Source organism: Dermacentor silvarum, chromosome 11 (assembly GCF_013339745.2).
Source record: "Dermacentor silvarum isolate Dsil-2018 chromosome 11, BIME_Dsil_1.4, whole genome shotgun sequence".
Taxonomy (NCBI): domain Eukaryota; kingdom Metazoa; phylum Arthropoda; class Arachnida; order Ixodida; family Ixodidae; genus Dermacentor; species Dermacentor silvarum.
The window spans coordinates 103,218,930-103,238,806 of NC_051164.1; the positions used below are offsets into that span (position 1 = coordinate 103,218,930).

Below are 19,877 nucleotides of genomic sequence, written 5' to 3' on the forward strand. Positions count from 1 at the left end.
TAGTTTTATGGGCTGTATAAACTTAGACACATTCGCTTACTAACTGAATTAACAAGCATGGTGTAAGAACGCACAAACAAACATCAATAGATCACACTCGATTACCGCCGACAACCTCTGTGAGAACGCTGGCGTGAGCAAGCGCGGCGGCAGCCAGCGAAGGTTCGTACGGTCTACCGCTTCAACGGAAACTGAGCGGCGAAAGCACAGCGCATACAAAGGTAGGAGCATTGTGTAGATCGCTTTCAAGATACGGTGCGCGCGACAGTCGGCGCAAAGTACAAGTACGCAGTTGCTCGTAGAGCAGAAGTCGCACCCCCTCCCTCCACACTGTCTTCCTGCTTTCCTCGTTTTGCCTGCGAGATTCCAGTTACCCTGTCGCCCCCTCCCTCCCATCCCCCCACGGCCTTTCGCGCAACGGAAGACATCGCGTTTTCTCTCCGCCGTGCGCTTTGCTCCTCGTGAAAGGGCGCGTCCCTCGCGTGCTTTCACGCGCACATACAGCGCGCGGCGACGATTTTATCGCCCTCGGACTTTATACGAAACCTCACGACGACGGCAGAAATCCGCTTGGAGTGTCCATATAATTGCAATAAAACAACGCCACAGGAACGCCTGAAGCCAAAACCACAAAGTATAATTGAATGCATGTACTACCCTTAGTTCCCTGGTAGCTAAATGACCGTAGCACTAGAGGTCTCTCTCATAATCTTTGTAGGAAACTCTATTCTCTAAACGGCACTGTGCCGTGATGTGGCTGCTTTGGCAACATAATAAAGCGAATCCATTCAGATATCGTGTCCAGAAAAATTCAAAGGACTCGGGCAATGGTAAGAAAATTAAGTGCTATGATTTGGTATGCATCTGAATGCATCATTTCTCTTGCCATCTAGAACATCGTGCTCCATTAAAGAATGCTTCTCTCTCTAGACAACCGTCGTGATGCCAAGTGTTAGTGTTAACAGCCAAGTGTTAGTGCCAAATGGGCACTGTTTTCGAAGTTCGTTCTCGATGTCATGGCACTGTAGGCTTATAAAAGCTCTGTAACGACGTTTTTGGGTCACCATATGTACTTTAGATCTATTCTCAGCAAGTTATAAACTATTTTACGGAAGCGTTTAGGTGCCGCCATCTTGGGCTGTTAACGCTGCTGTTTTCTATTTTACCAACGAAGTGTACATTACTACAGTCGATTCGCAAGCATTAAAATACTTGTATAAAACTTTCAGCGTTTCGTGACCATGTTACGTGACTTCATTTCTCATGAAACTTAGGAATTGCATGTGTAACAGCCCAAGATGGTGGTGCCCATGAATCGAATATAAAATCATCTATAGAACACAGAGCAAGATTCATTATGAAAACTGACCCACGCAAACCCATGTTATCTGTCAGAGATGATTTAAAGTACCAGCAAAATGAGGGTTATCTTCCACTCGAATTTTCTGAGCTTTAAGGTGCACATTTCACTCTCCTATGACGTAACATGGTGACCCACTAGCAGCAGAGCATTAGCGGGAGTCGGCGCGCCATGATTACCAAGCCTGCTCAGCCTGCTAGAGTTTCATGGCCTCCGCGATTGGACGGCACGCGGTCCAATCTCTGTGGCCATTGCGTCACATTTATTGCGAGAGCAATTATATGGACACTTCAACAGGATTTCTACCGTCGTCGTCGCCGTGAGGTTCAGTATAAATTCCAAGGGCGATTAAACCGTCGCCGCGCGCCGTATGCGCGAGTGAAAGCGCGTGGGGAACGCGCTCTATCACGGAAAGCGAACGCATGGCGGAAAGCAAACGTGACCGTCGCGCGAAAGGCCGTGGGGGTATGGGAGGGAGGGAGGCGGGGCGACGCTGTGCTGCTTCACCAAATGCTTATCTTGCAACCGGGCGCAAGGGAAACTGGCCACTCAATCTCCCACGCTAAAGCAAGAAAGCGGGAAGGCAGAGCGGGAGGGAGGGGGGGCAGCTTTTTTTCTGCCAACAACTCCTCTGCACTTTGCCCGGCGCTAGCGGTCGCCCGCACCGTCTCTTATCTCCACACGGCCCTGACCTTTGTATGCGTTGTGCATTCGCCGCTCAGTTTCCGTTGAAGAAATTGACCGCGCGAACAATTCGCCCGCTGCGGCGGCTGCGCTTGCTGCCAGCGTTTTGACAGTCGTCGTCTGTGGTCATTCGGTGTGATCTATTCATGTTTGCTTGTGCGCGCTGACACCACGCTTGTTAATTCAGTTAGTAAGCGAATGTGTCCAAGTTTATGCAGCCGATAAAACTACTATCCCTATTCCGAATAGCTCTCTACTAATTTGCTATCGCAATTGATGCTTCGCCTTTCGGGCGAAACTGCAACATTTTTTATGGTTACAACAGCTTCCGCGCAGGGCACTCAATAAAGTTATTTGAATGAATGAATGAACAGCTTCCGCGAGGCGGCCGTTGGCGTGCAAAAATGAAACAAGAAAGTCGCAGTTTCGCCCGAAAGGCGAAGCATCGATTGCGATAACAAATTAGTGGATATGTATACAAAGTAAGGGATAGTAGTTTTATCGGCCGTAGAAACTTGTAAACATAGACACACGAACTAAATTAAGTCATTGTGTCACTCGCGCACAAGTAAACATGAAAGCACCTCACTCGATGACCGCGGAAACTCGTTGTGAAAACGCTGGACTGAGTCAGTGCAGTAGCAGCAGCGAGTGAATTGAGCTTCGTGCCGGCGCTCGCATCAGCGCAATCTTGGCCCCGAAAACACATGGAGGGCGGACTCCGCCCCCGTGGCAGATGCCTTTCAAGATACAGCCGCGCCGGCGGCGCTCGCGCAGATGCCGGCGAGACCGCGCGGTCGCAATAAAGGGTGGCCCCTCCACCTGCCCCCCCCCCCCCCCCCCCCCGGAGGGTTCCGGCCCGGCGGAAGCGCGCGGCCGCCCCTCCACCTCCCTACCCTCCCTCTGGAGCGTTGTACGCGACTGAAAAACTGCGCGCTTCCGTCCCGCTTCCCGCCCTTGCGTGCGTGAGGCTCACCGTCGCATGCTTTCACTCGCACTAGAGTGTACTAGGCAATGACCATATTCTAGTACACTCTAACTCGCACATACAGCGTACGGCGCGCGGCGACGATTTCATCGCCCGTGGACTTATACGGTACCTCACCACGACGCCGACGGCAGAAATTCGCCTAGAGTGTCCATATAGTTGCTATCGCAATAGAATGCCCACGTGATGGTGCCGCGGAGGCCGTACATCGCCCTCTCCCTTCCTCCTCGATTCACGCCTCGGCTCTTCCACAAAACTTCTCTACTTTGTACCGCTACCAATGCATGTAATGGATCCGGTAGAATCTCTTCCCTGTTTTTATTGAGATAGCAATTATATGGACACTCAAAGCGGATTTCTGCCGTCGCTGTCGCCGTCACCGTGAAGTTCCGTATGATGTCAACGGCGATGAAATCGTCGCCGCGCGCCGTATGCTGCATGTGCGAGTGAAAGCGCGCGAGGGACGTGCGCTTTCACGGGGAGCGAGCGCACGGCTGAGAGCAAACGCGCGTTCTGCGCCGTGCTCCCTGAAGGGCTGCAGAATTAAGCGTCTCTTTCCTCCTTTACAATCACCATATATATATATATATATATATATAGAGAGAGAGAGAGAGAGAGAACAAACGCGACTTCTTCCGTCGTGCGAAAGGACGTGGGGGGACGGGAGGGAGGGGAGGCGACGTTTAGCTGCGGCACCAACTTCGCAATTATATAAAAACGTTGCGAGGCGAGAAGGTGGTAATGACTTCCGACGCTGCTCGACGAGTGTCCCGTTCTGATCAGCGTCACTAGATTACCTCTTTCTAGTAACGTTGGTTCTGATTTCGTCGAAAACCTCCGAGCTGCCCCCAGAGGCACCGGCAACAGTCACCAACGCGCGCGGTGCGAACGCGGGCAAACGCCGACGGCGTCGACAACAGCTCTGCGCGTTGCTGGTGCTGCTTGCTGCATGTCCAAGTTTATACAACTGATAAAACTACTATCCTTACTCCATATAGCTCTCTACTAATTTGCTATCGCAATTGATGATTCGCCTTTCAGGTGAAACTGCGACATTTTTTATTGCGATAGCAATTATATGGACACTCCAAGCGCATTTCTGCCGTCGCCGTCGTCGCCGCCATGAGGTCCAACGGCGATAAAATCGTCACCGTGCATGGTATGCTGTATGTGCTGTTGAAAGCGCGCGAGGGACGCGCACTTTCACGGAGAGCGAACGCACGGCGGGGAGCAAACACGACGTTTTTCGTCGTGCGAAAGGCCATGGGGGGGATACGAGGGAGGGAGGGGAGGCGACGTTTAGCTGCGGCATCAAATGCCACGGCCGGGCTCGACTGGCGCGCGCGCTAGCTTCTTACGGCCTTCTCACCTGTCGGGGAAACAATGGGAGAGTTTCTCAGCACGTTTCGCCACCCGTCGGCGGTAGGGGCGCTGCGACCCTGACCCTTCCTCCCCTGCTCCGCGTACATGCGCTTGCCTTCGCGCTTGCACGATCGTTTTCCCGCGCATTTTATTCGATGCTTTGTCAGTGTTATTCATCATCATCATCATCAGCCTATATTTATGCCCACTGCAGGACGAAGGCCTCTCCCTGCGATCTCCAATTACCCCTGTCTTGCGCTAGCGTATTCCAACTTGCGGCTGCGAATTTCCTAACTTCATCATCCCACCTGGTTTTCTGCCGGCCTCGATTGCGCTTCCCTTCTCTTGGAATCCATTCTGTAACCCTAATGGTCTACCGGTTATCCATCCTTCGCATTACATGGCCTGCCCAGCTCCATTTCTTCCGCTTAATGTCAACTAGAACATCGGCTATCCCCGTTTGTTCTCTGATCCACACCGCTCTCTTCCTGTCTCTTAACGTTACTCCTAAGATTTTTCGTTCCATCGCTCTTTGTGCGGTCCTTAACTTGTTCTCGAGCTTCTTTGTTAACCTCCAAGTTTCTTCCCCATATGTTAGCACCGGTAGAATGCAATGATTGTACACTTTTCTTTTCAACGACAGTGGTAAGCTCCTAGTCAGGATTTGACGATGCCTGCCGTAGCCGTATGCACTGCAACCCAATTTTATTCTTCTGTTAATTTTTTTCTCATGATCAGCGTCCCCTGTGAATAATTGACCTAGATAAACGCACTCCTTTACAGACTCTAGAGGCTGACTGGCGATCCTGAATTCTTGTTCCCTTGCCAGGCTATTGAACATTATCTTTGTCTTCTGCATATTCATCTTCAACCCAGTTCTTACACTTTCTCGATTAAGGTCCTCAATCATTTGTTGTAATTCGTCTCCATTGTTGCTGAATAGGACAATGTCATCTGCAAACCGAAGGTTGCTGAGATATTCGCCGTTGATCCTCACTCCTGTGTTGTTCAGTATGGAGTAATTTGTGGGCTCCTGAAGACGGTCGTACAGCCTTTAGTACGCGCGGCCACAGCCAAGACTTGACACCGTTCATTGCACATCGGTATATAACTGCTGTGTGATGGTGTATTGCTGTCTTCCGTATTGCAAGTCCCGTTCCGGGAAAACACCCGGTGTTTCTTTTCACCAGTTCCCAAGCAATGAGTTTCTAGCCCGAGTTTCTAGCGCTTTTGGACAATATATTTGGACAAGATAGCATCAACTAATGAAGGGAATTATAAGATGGACATAACAAAGATCGTAGCCTTCTCCTCCGGATGCGCTACTCGGCAAATACATAAGTTCACTATAACTCTTTTTTCCTCACGCAACAACTCTTTTAAGTATTATTTTTTTTTTCGCGCACAATAGTGGACTGGAACCAGCTAAAAAATGACGTCGTCTCTGCGCCAACATTAACTTCTTTTTTATCATGTTTACAGTGACATTATTTTGTTTGTGCCATGTTTGCAGTGACAGTGTTTTACTTCTGTAGTGTAAAGTTGCGTGTGCCCAACCTGTACGCTTTGTAAGTATTCAAACAGTTTTCTTTATTAACCTGTGCATTTCTGTACATACCAATGTATCCGTTATGATTGTACCACCCTGCTAAAATCATCGCATGGTGATTGCAGTATTTATAAAATAAATAAATAATAGCGTTTTTTTTTTCGATAAAGCCTCCGAACACCTGCCACGAAGGAATGTACTAGAAGTACTCGAAAGAGCCGTCCAGCCCTATTTACAACGCGCTCCCATCTTGAGCTGCCCTGAAGATGTTGACGACAGTCATGCGATACGATCCGCTAATCTGAGAAGTTTCTGAGAATACTCCTTGTAAATCAGTCAAACCAACTGACTGACCAAAACGACAAGCCTTCGGCCTATATACAAAAGCCACCAAGGAAGCACTTTAGATTGTAATTGTGAATAAGACACATTTGTGAGCTACTGTGTCCGCAAGGGTTTTCGCCTGAAAGTATGGTAACCATTGTGAGTGCATACGAGCATTAAATATTTATTTTCATTCCTCAAAATGCATTTGATGGCGGAGAGTTGTTCTCCCGGCGCATGCATATCTAGTGAATTTAAAGAAGCTCGATGTATTAATACAGTTACACTGCATCCATTTATAAGAAGCCTAGATGAACCATTTACGCGTCCTCTACAATTAGGCGATTTGTTCTTGAATGCACGGTGAGGTAAGACGCGCGCCCGACCCAATCTTCCAGCGTTGCGCGCACTGCACAGATCGGCTGGGAGCAGCTGAGCAGGGTGGGGTCGCAGCGCTCCCCTCCAAGCAGCGGCGATAGGCATGAACTAGCCCCGATGCAAAGGCCGTAAGAAGCGAGCGCGCGCGCCAGTCGAGCCCGGCCGTGCAAATGCCTGTCTTGCGACCGACCGGGCGCAAGGGGAACTGGGGACTCAATATCTCACGAAAAAGGAGGAAAGCGGGAAGGCAGCGCAGAGGGAGGGGGCGCGGCTTCTACTTTGCCAGTAACTGCGTACTTGTACTTTGCGTTGCTGCGGGTTGTCGCGCGCACCGTATCTTGAAAGCGATCTCCACACGGCTCTTACCTTTGTATGCGCTGTGCTTTCGCCGATCAGTTTCCGTTGAAGCGATAGACCGCATGAACCTTCGGTCGCTGCTGCAGCCGCGCATGCTCACGCCAGCGTTTTGACAGTGGTTGTCTGCGGTCACCGAGTGTGATCTATTCATGTTTTCTTGTGCACGCTGACACCATGCTTGTTAATTCAGTTAGTAAGCGAATGTGTCCAAGTTTATGCAGCCGATAAAACTACCATTCGTACTCCGTATTGCTCTCTACTAATTTGCTATCACAATTGAGGTTTCGCCTTTCGGGCGAAACTGCGACTTTTTTTCCACCAGAACTCTAAACGTCTCTGCAGCTTATCTCAACTGCTGACCGGTTGGTGCGTCTGTATACTTTAAATCCAAGCGCTTCTGGAAAGTGTACGTTACCTACGGGTCTCGCTGGGTAAATAGGCAGCGCGCTCTGGTGAGGAGCACGTGAACTAGGTGATACGGATTATGGCCTCCGAGATCGAACGACATGCGCTGTCCAATCTCGGAGATAATGAACGGACGGCGCGCTTTATTCTCATGGAGGAAGGAGAAAAAAGTTGTCGCTGTTTCACCCGAAATGCGAAGCATCAATTGCGATAGCAAATGTCGAACTCATAGCCATGAGCATGACTAAGGGTGGCGCCTTTCTTAAAGTGCGAAGCACTTTAGGGGCCTGGGCTGTCGGCGTCTAATGTGATGTCATGTCGTGTGATGGCCCTGGGCACGTGATGTAATGAGCCTGGGCAGGAGCTTTAGGCCCTGGGGGACTTTGTGCGCACCTATGTTAACGTTGCAAAAATAATTTGACCTGTAGCACCAATGATCTGTATTTTTCTGAAATAAAAACTCATGAATATGAACCCAATTGAGTGAAACCGTAAACTATATGGGAACCTCCGCACACAGCACGTGTATAGAGGGCAGGTGTAATGTTCAACGGAGCGGGGAGATTGACGTCACTTAGCCGTTTTGGACCAGTCTATACGTTCTCTGTGCGGCTGAGGATGGCGATGCTGTGAGCAAACAACGTCTCCCACCGATGACGAGCATCTTGATGTTGCTTATACTTGTCAACGGTGAACGAAGCGAGCAGCCGTCACAATTCACCGGCGCGACGTGTTGACGAAAAAATATAACTTCTCATGCTTTAGTATCCGTACTTCAACACATTAAATTACATATTTTCATAATCTGCGATTGACATATTTTCATAATCTGCGACTGGTCTAGACAGCTTTTACAGATATGATTCCTGAGAAACAATCTCACTTGCGACAAAGCTCAGGCCTCATAACCAATGAGATTAGTATCAGTCGATAAATATATCCTACATTCTAAAATATTTTGGTTCTGTATGGAGCACCGTTTTGTTATTCACTTGATTCGATTTGTAATAATTTCATAATTTTTTTCGAAGGTATTCGATGCGCTCTGGATTTCACTAACCGCTACCTCCGATTTTCTTTTTGAATTGAACAGTTCTACACTTAATATTCGAACTAGATCTGCGGCCACAATTTTGATATTCGCGCACCTCTAATAAGTCGTTTGTAGTCTTTAGCGTGCTTACTAGGCAGTCCAGAAAGCCCACAATGCGGCGGTGAGGCTTGGCCTTCCCGTCCCGACGTGGGAGCGGTCCGCGGTCCTCCCTCCATAAAACGGGGGGTGACTACTTCAGGACCTCAATAAAGTTTACTACCTACCTACCTTACTAGACAGCGACAGTATCATGCTTCATTGTGTCAGCCCGTCTCGAGATAAAACTGAAGTTCTGTGTCACTCAGGGAAAACATGGAGACTTCCGGAAATATGAAAACGTATACTTGGAAGACACCTCGGCGGTCGGAATGTATTTTTGGCGCAAGGGCCAGAGATGGCCAAGGAGCGCCATGGCGCTCTTTCAAGTGTCATGCATCACACTTGATGATGAATGGCAATGTGATGTTCTTCAGCGAGGAGATGAGTTGCAGATGGAGGGTGCGATATGGCTGTAGGTATATCGGCCTAAAAGCATTCGCTGTAAATGGCGTAAGATCTATTAAAATAATGTCGATGGCTATAAACTAAGTACGTTATGAAGGATTAGTTACTAAAACGTGTTAATTACACCCGCAATAGTGCCTCAGCAGAGCCCTTCAGCGCAAGGGCTGCGATAGAATGCGCTCTGTAAGTGACTGCTTTGCAGCTACAGCCTCCAAGGAGAGGCTGTGCTACAAAAAGTCTGACCAAATCATTTCTATCGTGTTCGTTTCTGCTAAGAACTTTAGTACTGTTCGTAATAAATAGAGGGCCACTGCTTAAAAAGAACGCTGGATGCAGAGATATATTACGACGGTGTAAAGAAGGGAAGTAGTTTTTTCCTATCCTGCTCTACTAACGGGCACTGAACGAAAACATGAAGGACTGTAAGTCTATTGCCACACCCACTACATGTCGGAGGGTTAGTTCCATTGAGAAGATAGGAGCGAGTACTGTAGGTGTGCCCAATTCTTAACCTACAAAGCAGTACGTCCTGGTGTCATGTTGCTTTCTCAAAGATGCAGTTCCGTATTTTTGGTTTGATTAAGTGTAGTTTGTTAGATACACGAGTGTCCGCACTGCCTCTGCCAATATTTCCGTAGCTTACGTCATAAGAATGGCTGAAGGTTTGTGTACGGTACAGGTATATTATAGTTTGCTTTACAAAAAACTACAGACGTAGCCTTTTCGTCACCAGCGACGTTGCCTTCTAGGCCTGTGTGGCCAGGCACCCAATAAAGAATAATTATTTGGTTCGACATGTACGCTGAGCACAGAAGGTTGTAGACTTCATTATAACTATGGAGTTTTAGTGTTTTCGTAGACTTGATATGCCACTAAGAGGAGCGCGAACGGTTACGGTGAACTCTGGCAGAATACAAGTCGAGTACAGTTGAGTAATACGGATGTTCGTTTTTCTCCTCCGATGCCCGTGCGACTACAGTGCGTTCTAGAAGAGTGGATGAGGAAACGTGATCGACAGTGGCTATGACTTGCGGCCAATCTCCAGAGCGCGTTTCCCTATAGAGACTTGACGTGATTGCGAACCACGTCAAGTCGTATACTATGCATCACCCTATAGACACATGCGCGAACTACTATTTTATAGCACTTCCAATGAACTTGGTTGCGGCGTCGTCATTTCTGCGTCTTCTATCACGACCGAAGGTCAGCGAGGGGTACAAAAATGCCTAGAAACGCGCTTCGGATTGAACGGCGTGTTATCATATCGTTGGCGCCGCATGCGAATCAGGTCATCTTGGTATACAGTAAAATCTTAATGACGCCAACACGTGGTGGCACGGAATTTTCGACGTTGATGCACCCGAGTATCGCGCTAGATATTTCTTTATCTCTTTTGTCTGCCCTGTACAAATATTATCACTAAAATGGTTGATCTTGTATTAGAGCTGGGTCAGGGCCATCGCTAACTTGTTCCCCGCTTTTCTAGGGGCAAAAAACACGATTGCTCTCGAGAGATGCGACAACGCGTGGTTGACTCACTCCGTGGTACTGGCAATTAAATTTCCCTTCGAGGCCTGTTCTAGCCGTGCACAGTACATCAATTGTCACTGCGCAAGTTTATTTTGATAAAGCATAAATTGAAAAACTCATTTTTTTTAAATTTAGCGATAGAAGGTTGACTGTTAAAAGAAAAAAGTGAAGGCGAAACTTCCATGTTTGAACACAACTGGCCGCAGGTGGGATACGAACCCAAGATACTACCCAGTGATCCAAGATGGCGGGAAAACGGCACATATGCAATGTCAGATACCCGTGATCCAAGTTGGCCCGACGATTGCTTTTGAACCCGGTTCCCTGACGTTAAGCGTTAATTAGTTCAATATGTGTTTAGATTCCTCGTGCATGTCCGCCTGTCTGAATAATCCAGCTCTAGTACTACAATTACACTATCCACAACGGGCGATTTTCAAAACTTTCAGAAAGCTTAAAAGTGATCACCCGGTATACTGTGACATTCATTGTACAAGTGGGATGATCTCAGGAATGTGGCATTTTTGTGCATACTATATTTTACACACTTGATGTGTGTGTTAAAAAATTACAAACTCAAATAAAAAATGATGAACTAGCTACATAAACATAACGGAAGAACAAGAACAATGCCTATAAAATGATACGGAAGTAAATAAACACTCAACTTGGTAAACACCGTACGTCTGACGTCGCGATACGTTGCAGGGCGGATTTTCAACGCGTCCGCCAGCGGATACAATAACAATCGACTGCATTTTGCACAAAGTTGATATGCCGACTTCGAACGTAGGCCGCTGGCTTCGTAACAATCTCGCCTATCGGTTGACGTCACGTGAAGCTGTGCCGTCGTCAATTAAAGACGCAAGAGGAGAGAAAGATGACACTAAAGGTTGAGGAGAACGTATAAACGCTCAACAAGCGAAGCACAGAGGTTAGGTGAGGATAATGAAGAAAGTAACACAAACATGTTAGCGAGAAGAGGATCCAAGCAGCTAGATTTTCTCTTAGTTACTACCATGTCAAGTAGCAGAATGTGAAGCGACTGAAAGGAAACACATTAGGAAGTTTTGGAAATATGGGACCGAAATTTAACGCGAGGCGTATACAAAATAATTCAAAGAGTACAAAAAAACGCAAAAGGCGTATAAGTAACTGTGGGTTTTTACGTATATAGGCAAAGTCGCTTGTGTGCGCCATTTCTAAAAGCCCCTATATTATATTCAATATAGTATATTAGTTACAGCACAATTTAAGCGCCAATTAAGGATTCTAACTGTGAAACGATGCCGCCAGACACGGCGATGCTTCCAGACACGGCGTCAACGTTCTACCCATGGATATGAAGGCTTACTCAATGTGCCGCCAGTTAAACAAAACAAAAATTATGATGTCTTACGTGCCAAAATCGCGATCTCACTGAAAGACGAGGTGTTGTGAGGGACTCTGGATTTGTTTTCACCACACGAGGTTCTTTAACGCGCACATAAATCTGAGATGAAGTGGAGAGTATGACGGAAGACCCGGCCTCTGGTCAGGATGACACATTTGAAAAGGAAGAGGCCATGACAGCGACCAAAATGATGTCAAGGCGTTTGAACGTTTTAAAAGCGTTCTAACGTTGTGAACACGGCTCCCGCGGGGGAGCCGATCGGTTTTGTATTTCGCCACCACCGAAATGCGGCCGGGATGGAAATCAGATGCACCACGCCATAGCCACTATAAAGCTACTGCCGGTGGGCGCCAGGTAAAAGCAAGACAATATGCATAGAAGATGCGTGAAAGAGCACAAGACAAAATATGTGGAATGCAAGTATACGGTAGTTATTAAATGTGTAAGCATTTCGATGGTTACCCAACGAGAAAACTGTCCGATAACTCCCCGTGGAAGATTCTACGCAAAATTTGATATTCCAATTTCATGTGGCAAGAATTGTATGAACAAGAGTGGTAGGTGCCTTGACGCATCTTAGAGCGTGGGAGTACGTGACAACGTTAAAGGGCACGCTTGTAAGTCATCGGCCATTTCACTGGAAACAGCGTGTATGCAGCTAGCGCTACGGGCTTGTTGGCCTGCCATCTTGGAGTACAATTGTGTAGCGCATATATGGTCGAGCACGCAACATGGCACATGAAAGACAGGCACCGTGCCTTATACTTAAACGTTACTGCAGCATTCTCATTGCAATTATGTGATTTAGCGCCGACGAGTAGTTACGAAACGTAAAACAATACTAACAGCGTGGGTACCGTTGTACGAGTCGTGCTGTTTATTTTGACAAGAGGTCAATTTGTTGTCTGTAGGTACATTGCCCCCTACTACCTCGGCCGAGCGTATACCTAGCCTACAACGCTATGGTGGTTAGTGTTGTAGTGTTGGCTAGTGTAACAACACAAAGCACTCGCCCAAGCCACCATGCCGACTGCCCATAGATGGCGTCACCGCCCACGCAATATAGCGGCGCCCATGAAAAAAAAAAAAAAAAAAATGTCTTGCTCTGAATCAACTCCCTCCCGACGCGGCACACAAGACAGCAGCAGCAGCAGCAGCAGCCGTGGAAAAGTCGAAGGAAGATTTAGGCAAAGAAATGTTCGCTTTAAAAGCAGCGTAAGTTTAACCCGCCGTGGTTGTTTAGTGACTATGGTGTTGGGCTGCTAAGCACGAGGTCGCGGGATCAAATCCCGGCCACATTTCGATGAGGGCGATAGGCGAACACACTCGTGTACTTGGATTTCGGTGCACGTTAAAGAACAGGTGGTCCAAATAATTCCGGAGTCCTCCACTACGGCGAGCCTCATAATAAGATCGTAGTTTTTGAACGTAAAACCCCATAATTCAAAAGCAGTGGAAACTGTGTCAGTGCCCCGTCCTTCACGCTGACAATTGGCCAGCAGCGACTGTAGATACGTGTATCAGCATTTTTTTTTGGCCGTGTGTTCCCTTTTTCATGATTCATAATGAGCATCATTTAAAAATCAGTTGGAAGATAAACTAACGGTGGAAACAATGTCGCCCTCTGCATCGTCCTAGGGTTAATCTCAGAGATAAGGGGAGAGCGAGAGTGGTTTAGCAAAGTGAATTGAGGCTGCTTGCCCCTTCTGTCTTGGTACAAGAGAAAGATACGAACTAGTATCGAAGAACAGTGGTAAGTGGGAGGTATTTGTCTACGTCACTGCCTTACTCCTTGTCCGTTCTCTCCGATGATTGGTTTAGGGCTTCAGATTAGGGCTTCAGGCTGTACCGCCCACCCCACTCCGCTCCGTTTAAATGATGCGCAGCCAATGCTTCCGCACCATCGTCGCAACGTGTCGTTTGCTTTCCACTAAGCATTTGATTGAGAAGGCAACGGATCTCACTTCAGCGTAGCCGAGCAGTCAGCGATGGAGCAAGCACGTCCTCGTAAGTCCGTTGCTGCATCTTAGTTCGGGCCAGCTTGCCTTCGCCATTTAGCCCTATTGTCGCATTATGCTGCAGTACTTTTTGTTTTCTCGCACGCAGATATTGTAATTTGCCGTTAGTGATGCATTCTTCCAACGCACACGCCTCGTTTTACCAGGCACGGCTGCTGGTATATCCGTGCGACATTCGTTTGTAGCCGTAAGATGAACTTGTCACAGAAGATGTCTTGCGCAGTGTGACTTTCCTTTGATTTCCGACATGCTGAAAGCGGGAACATAGGCGAGGCTTCTTAAAAAAAAAAAAGACAAAAACAAGGAATTACGGGTATCGGTAAACTTTCCCGCGTAACGTGAAAGCACGTGCTTTGGCTACTCTTCGCTAAGATGGCAGTTGGCGGGCTGAGGGGAAGCTATGGTAAAAGCCACATCTTGTTCTTTTTTTTTTTTTACCGTGACAAGCCGGCTATGCGCTAAAGGTAATGTGGCACTGATTCGAGGGTGATCTAGGAAAGAAGACGGACAAAAAAACAAACAAAAACAATCGCACCCGGCGAAAGGGCGTGGCACATGACATAAGGACTGCGACGTGCCTATGAGATGATTTAGAAAGGGGGAGAGGGTACATATAGCGCGACGTGGAAAGAAAGCCTTTAGGAGGGAGTAGGAAAGGGCAGAGCGAGCGCTAATCTGGTTTTAAAGCTCACGAAGTGGGCCTGCAGGCCACAGCGAAAGGTCATCAGCTTGCCATCATCCGTTACCCTCCTTGCCCTCTCGGCCGTCTGTTTGGTGCGCAAACCGCAGTATGAATAGGAGCAGGGTTTAGGAGACGAGCCCGCACTTTGGGCCAAACAATTCTCGGGAAAAAAAAATCCACAGTGAATTCTTCTTGGCATTCCACTGAAGGTTGTCTTGATCACAAGTACAGCACAGAAGCAGCGATGACTTGCACGATGATGCAGGAAAAGTGCGCAATGCACGTGATTGCGCACTTACCCGTGCCCTTTAGTGCGGTGGTTGGCATGCTCTTTTGGTAACGATTTCCACGGTTTCCTTGCATATTTTTTTTCTTCTCGTTGCTTCTCTTCTAGCTCAGTTTGAAGCAAGCGCTTGTCCATCCTGTCATTACTGTTTTCCCATTTGCATCGAGAAGGGTAGGGCAGCTTTCTTCGCCGCATACACAGTCTGACAATTTCTTCGGGCGCGTCGTGGCAATGCGAACAAGTGCCGACCTCGTGCCTTGCTGCTCTCACGATGCATCGGAATTTCTCCGGTGCAAGCGCGATGTTGTTCTCATCCACGACCTGAAGCAACACCTCCTATAGAAGGAATCCACGGCTCGGTACTGTCACTCTACGGGCACTAAGTCATGCTTCGTGCAGGGACAGCATACAATAGTGTCTTTTCCCATCAAATCTCTCTGCACAATCGCCGTGATCGGCCCACGAAAGAGGTTAGAAACACACACACACCTTACACGGAAAAGTTGGTAACGCGCTAAGAAAGACATTGTGTTTAAAGCCTTTAGTTGGCACAATGGATAGAGTGACTGTTTCGGAAAGATGGCAGACTCGGTCATTAACAGGCAACTTTTATTTCTGAGATTTCGCGGCGGCCGCGCTACGATGGCAGGCGGAATGCAAAAACCATCGTGTACCGTGCGTTGGCTGCACGACAAGGAACCCTGCAGGTGGTCGAAATTAATCCGAAGTGTCCCACTACGGCGTGCCTCATAATCAGATCGTAAAGCCGAAAAACCCCATGTATTTTTTTTTTCTTTCAGAGACAGCCGTACATGTTTCCCGTGTACGCTTACCCTCGAAACCTTTAACATACATTTAAACTCACTGTATTCCTGTTTTTTTTTTCTTGTCTTTTTCAGATGTCCACCTGCCAGACCCCGGTGAGTAGGCCGACGATAACATACCCTAGCATCCTTGCTACCTCAGGTGGCAGGGCACCTAAATCAGTTCGGGAAGCCAATGGTCCCATCTTCAAATTCTTCTGACAGATTTTTCCAAGGCTGCTATTCAAAGCGGTTTCCTTCTTGGATTCGCAACTTGCTTTCGGCAGTAAGACGTCGTATATCCCCTTTACACCACGACGATGCTTCGTAATTAGAGTTCCGTCCGTGCATACAGTCTCTGCGGAAAGTCTTCCAATCCATTCCGCGAATGTTAGGGAATGACCTTCCGTACGCTAGCGTGTTCACTTTCATAAAGATGGCGACAGTACATGCGGTATGAGACCGGGCTAGATGCTGTTCCATCTTGTTAAACAGCGCAAATACGGAGACAGGACGGCACAAAAGGTGGGACGAAAAAAGCGCTGTATGGCACCAGCGTTTGTCTTCGTTCCACATTTTTTTTTCGTTTGCCGTCTTTTGTCGCGTTCGGCGCTGTTTAACAAGTTAGCACACGTATTGCGTATTCTTTATTAATCTTATGGTTTGATTTCTTTATTTTAATTAGACGTCTTTGCGCCGACCAAGCAAGAAGAGGCCTGCCGGAGGAAGGTGGTCGGTCAGCTCCAGCAGTACCTACGTCGCAAGTTCAAAGGTGGGCAGTTCGGGCTTCGTGAAACTGCGCTACATGAGCGTAAAGAGAATTTGTCTGTGCGTGTATGCGTGACGAATAACGGTAGACGGTGCCTCGACATGTCCCGGGGTCAACCCCGCAACGTTTATATTGAAGCGAGAAGTCTCAAATTGTCATGTGGGACATCGCCACCCGCATAGACTGCTGTCTCGGTAAATGCGTTCAAATCCACATGAATCGCTGAGGTGAGATGACCTCTTCTCTGCATTAATTTATACGTGTATTAACGGATGTTCAGCACTAAGAATCGAGAGTTGATACAGTACAATCTGGATGACTCTAACAGTATAGTGGCGCGCAATCTTCGACGCAGATCTGCACTGACCGCTCAGACGCGGCTATCGTAAAAGGAACTTTTTCTGCATGTACACATATCGCTTAATATCATCCTCGTGTAATCAGAGCTGTGTCAGGACAATCGCTCACTCATTTCCAACTTTTCGAGCGGAAAGACTCGCGATTAATCCTGAGAACTGCGACGTCACGCATGGTTGACTCATTCCGTGTCACTGGCGACTATTTTTCTGCACCATGTTCATTCGAGTCGACACTGTACTACAGCATTTATAGATGTGGTTGCCGCCGGGCCGGTTCATCCCGCGATAGCCGTTTCCCCGCTATCGCCAAGATCGGCCGCTCAGAGAGACTGATGATAACAAATGAACGGAATCGGACGAAGAAAGATTATCTATAAAGGATTCGGGTCTGGCCACGTCCTGTTCGATTTTGTCTGAAGTCACCCCCACTGTGGGATGTCAGAGGGGAAGGCTCGTAAAGATGAGAAACACGTGGTCTACGCCGGGCACAGAGAGGAACTAATTTGAGCTTTATTGGTAAGTGAGAAAGGACGCAAAAATGAAAAACAGTAACTAAAAAAAAAATGCGTAGTTTAGGTTTGTTTAGGTTGTACATGGATGTTGTCGCACATGATGCATCACCGCCTACGAAGAGTTATGCTAATTTCTTAAATATTATAAGACAATTAAGCAATAAACTTTCGGTTACACCCTTTGTGGCATATCTTGTCCGCAAACAAAAAAATGTCTTGCTTGCGTTTCTGTTCTTGAAAACTCGGAGCCCTTCGATCAACGTTCGCAGCGCCACATGAGTTTTGGAGGCGCTACTAAATCGAAGATGGCAGCTCACAATAACGAGAGGGTCACGCCATCTTGTTTGGGACTGAAGGGGACGTGGGAGCAGGCGCCAAATTCGAATCGCTTTTTGTTACCATTCACCTTTCGGATTTCGCTCTGTACCACCAGACAAATATAGAAACAAGTAAGACGACAAATGTTTCTTTGTTTCATTAGATGTAACAGGAAATGGGCACACCTTTGCAATAATTTTAAATTTGTAAAAATTTCCTGACTCCCATATACAACGAAAACGTTTAATACAGAGAGGTAAATAATGTGCCGTATAACGCTATGTTGGATCGTGTTTCTCTACTTTTTTCCCTAAGGCATGAAGGTGATGGATTGATGCAGATGTACTTAGATAATTTCTAAGCAATAATTCGAGGAAGCAGTCGCAGAACAAAATTCATAAGACAGGTCACTCGATTTGCTACTATTCTACTCCACAGCTCAGTTGTTTTGAGCGTCCTGTCATAGAAACAATATAAAACACGGAGCCCTAGAGAGAGAGAGAGAGAGAGAGAGGTAGGAGGAAAGGCAGGGAGGTTAAACAGACGTTGTCCAGTTTGCTATGCTACACATGGGGAGGGAGATGGGAGAGGAAAAGAAAGAGAGAAGACACCAGTCATGATTGTACTAAGCCCGGTACACCATATGTAAGGTCGGGCACTTAAGTCTGTCGACGGAACTTTAACGTCTGCTATATGGTCCAAGGAACTGCTCACTGGCCAAGCTGACATCGAAACAAGCATTAAAACGGGAGAAAAAAAAAGTTACTTGACACGTACGCTTTATATACCCTTCACCTACATCATGTAATCCAACAGCCTGCGTAGAAAAAGCAGCTCGGACTGGTTATTAGACTTCTATTTTCGAACAAAATAGTTATCTTCTTCACCTCATGCTGCAACAGGCTAGTACTCTCATGCATATTAAGCGACGACTCTAAACCGAATAAGATATACCGTACCTTTTGTCCCTTCAAACTTCGAAGAACTTGCACGGCGTTTTGCATCTTTGGGAGCAGCGAGGCGGAGTATTGCTTGTGGTTGAAGTCGTCCGTGGTATACAAGGCGGTGCACAAAGATCCCGATCGCTTTCCAGAAACAAAAAGAACGGCATTTTACTGATGCCGTTGCTACGGCACATCTGTCTAGTCCACAGCATATACCGGCACATATACCGGCACACACACCGCAGCCACTGCCTGCTGCATCGCTCTCCACGCAGACAATACGTCACGGCAAGAGCAGACGTGCTAGGCTACGGTCGCCGCTCGCAAGAGTAGATGCTGCGTCACTGCTGATTAGAAAGGACGAAAGTTATACGGCGTCTTATTCGTTTCGTAGTCTTCGGTTATGGCACCTTCGATTGGTCGAAAGGGAGCGCGCGCTTTCAGTTTTACTGCGGTTCTTTTCGACAGCTCTCGAGCCCTGTCATCGGGGCAGTCGTCGATACTGAGAGCGTTTCCCACCACGCCATCGTAAAACAGCGTCGCCGTTGTTGGCGACTGTGCACTGTAACCACTGGCGCTCGCCCCGCCAATGTATCAACCGCAGGGATTGATACCCTCCCCACCCCCAAAAATATATATTTCAGACGAACAGTGCTACACTATGACCTGCAGAGAGCGGAGAAACCTTGACGTCGCGGTAAACGCGAGACACGTCCGTGTCTTTTCGTCTATGAAACTGCCGGCGCTCAGTTTCATCGCAGGGTGCACGTTTTAACAGCGAAGCTGTTTAAGCCAACCGTATTTTTTTTTTTCTTCGTGCTGTGCTTTTTTCCAAATTGTCGCTCATTCTTATGCCTTCTCTACTTGCATGTTGTTGTGCGCGTTATATGACAAGAGTACTGCTTATACTATAGGCATGATTAATGGGCATTTCACTGTCGTCACGGGTATACATACCTATGTTCGGCCGTACACGCTCCTTCGCACTGGAGCTGCCTCTGTTTGCCGCTGTCGCCACAACTAGGTCTCTTGTGCCGATAATGGTGTCACTTGCACCCGCGAACCCTCCAGCGGTGGCACCCTCCAACGAAAATCGCGCGTATCGCGGCTCTATTGGGGTTTCTGTCGTCACGTGGGTGTAGTCACGTTTTGGTCCTCTGCCATACCACCTCAAGACAACGTTCAGATTTTGACCGGAACATCACAGGTAGGCGGGGTTACTGAGTATTTAATTTACAGACGGTATCCTGGAGAGCTGG

At 47.7% G+C, this 19,877-nt stretch overlaps 1 long non-coding RNA gene across 1 annotated transcript in view; it reads right to left on the reverse strand.

Moving 5' to 3' along the window:
• The window catches only part of LOC119433169 (uncharacterized), a 42,160-nt gene extending 23,292 nt beyond the window's left edge, over positions 1-18,868 (reverse strand). Inside the window, exon 1 of the long non-coding RNA XR_005188291.2 lies at positions 18,634-18,868. This is a non-coding gene — a long non-coding RNA (uncharacterized LOC119433169). The remainder of the gene's footprint in view (positions 1-18,633) is intronic.
• Positions 18,869-19,877: the final 1,009 nt, after the last annotated feature.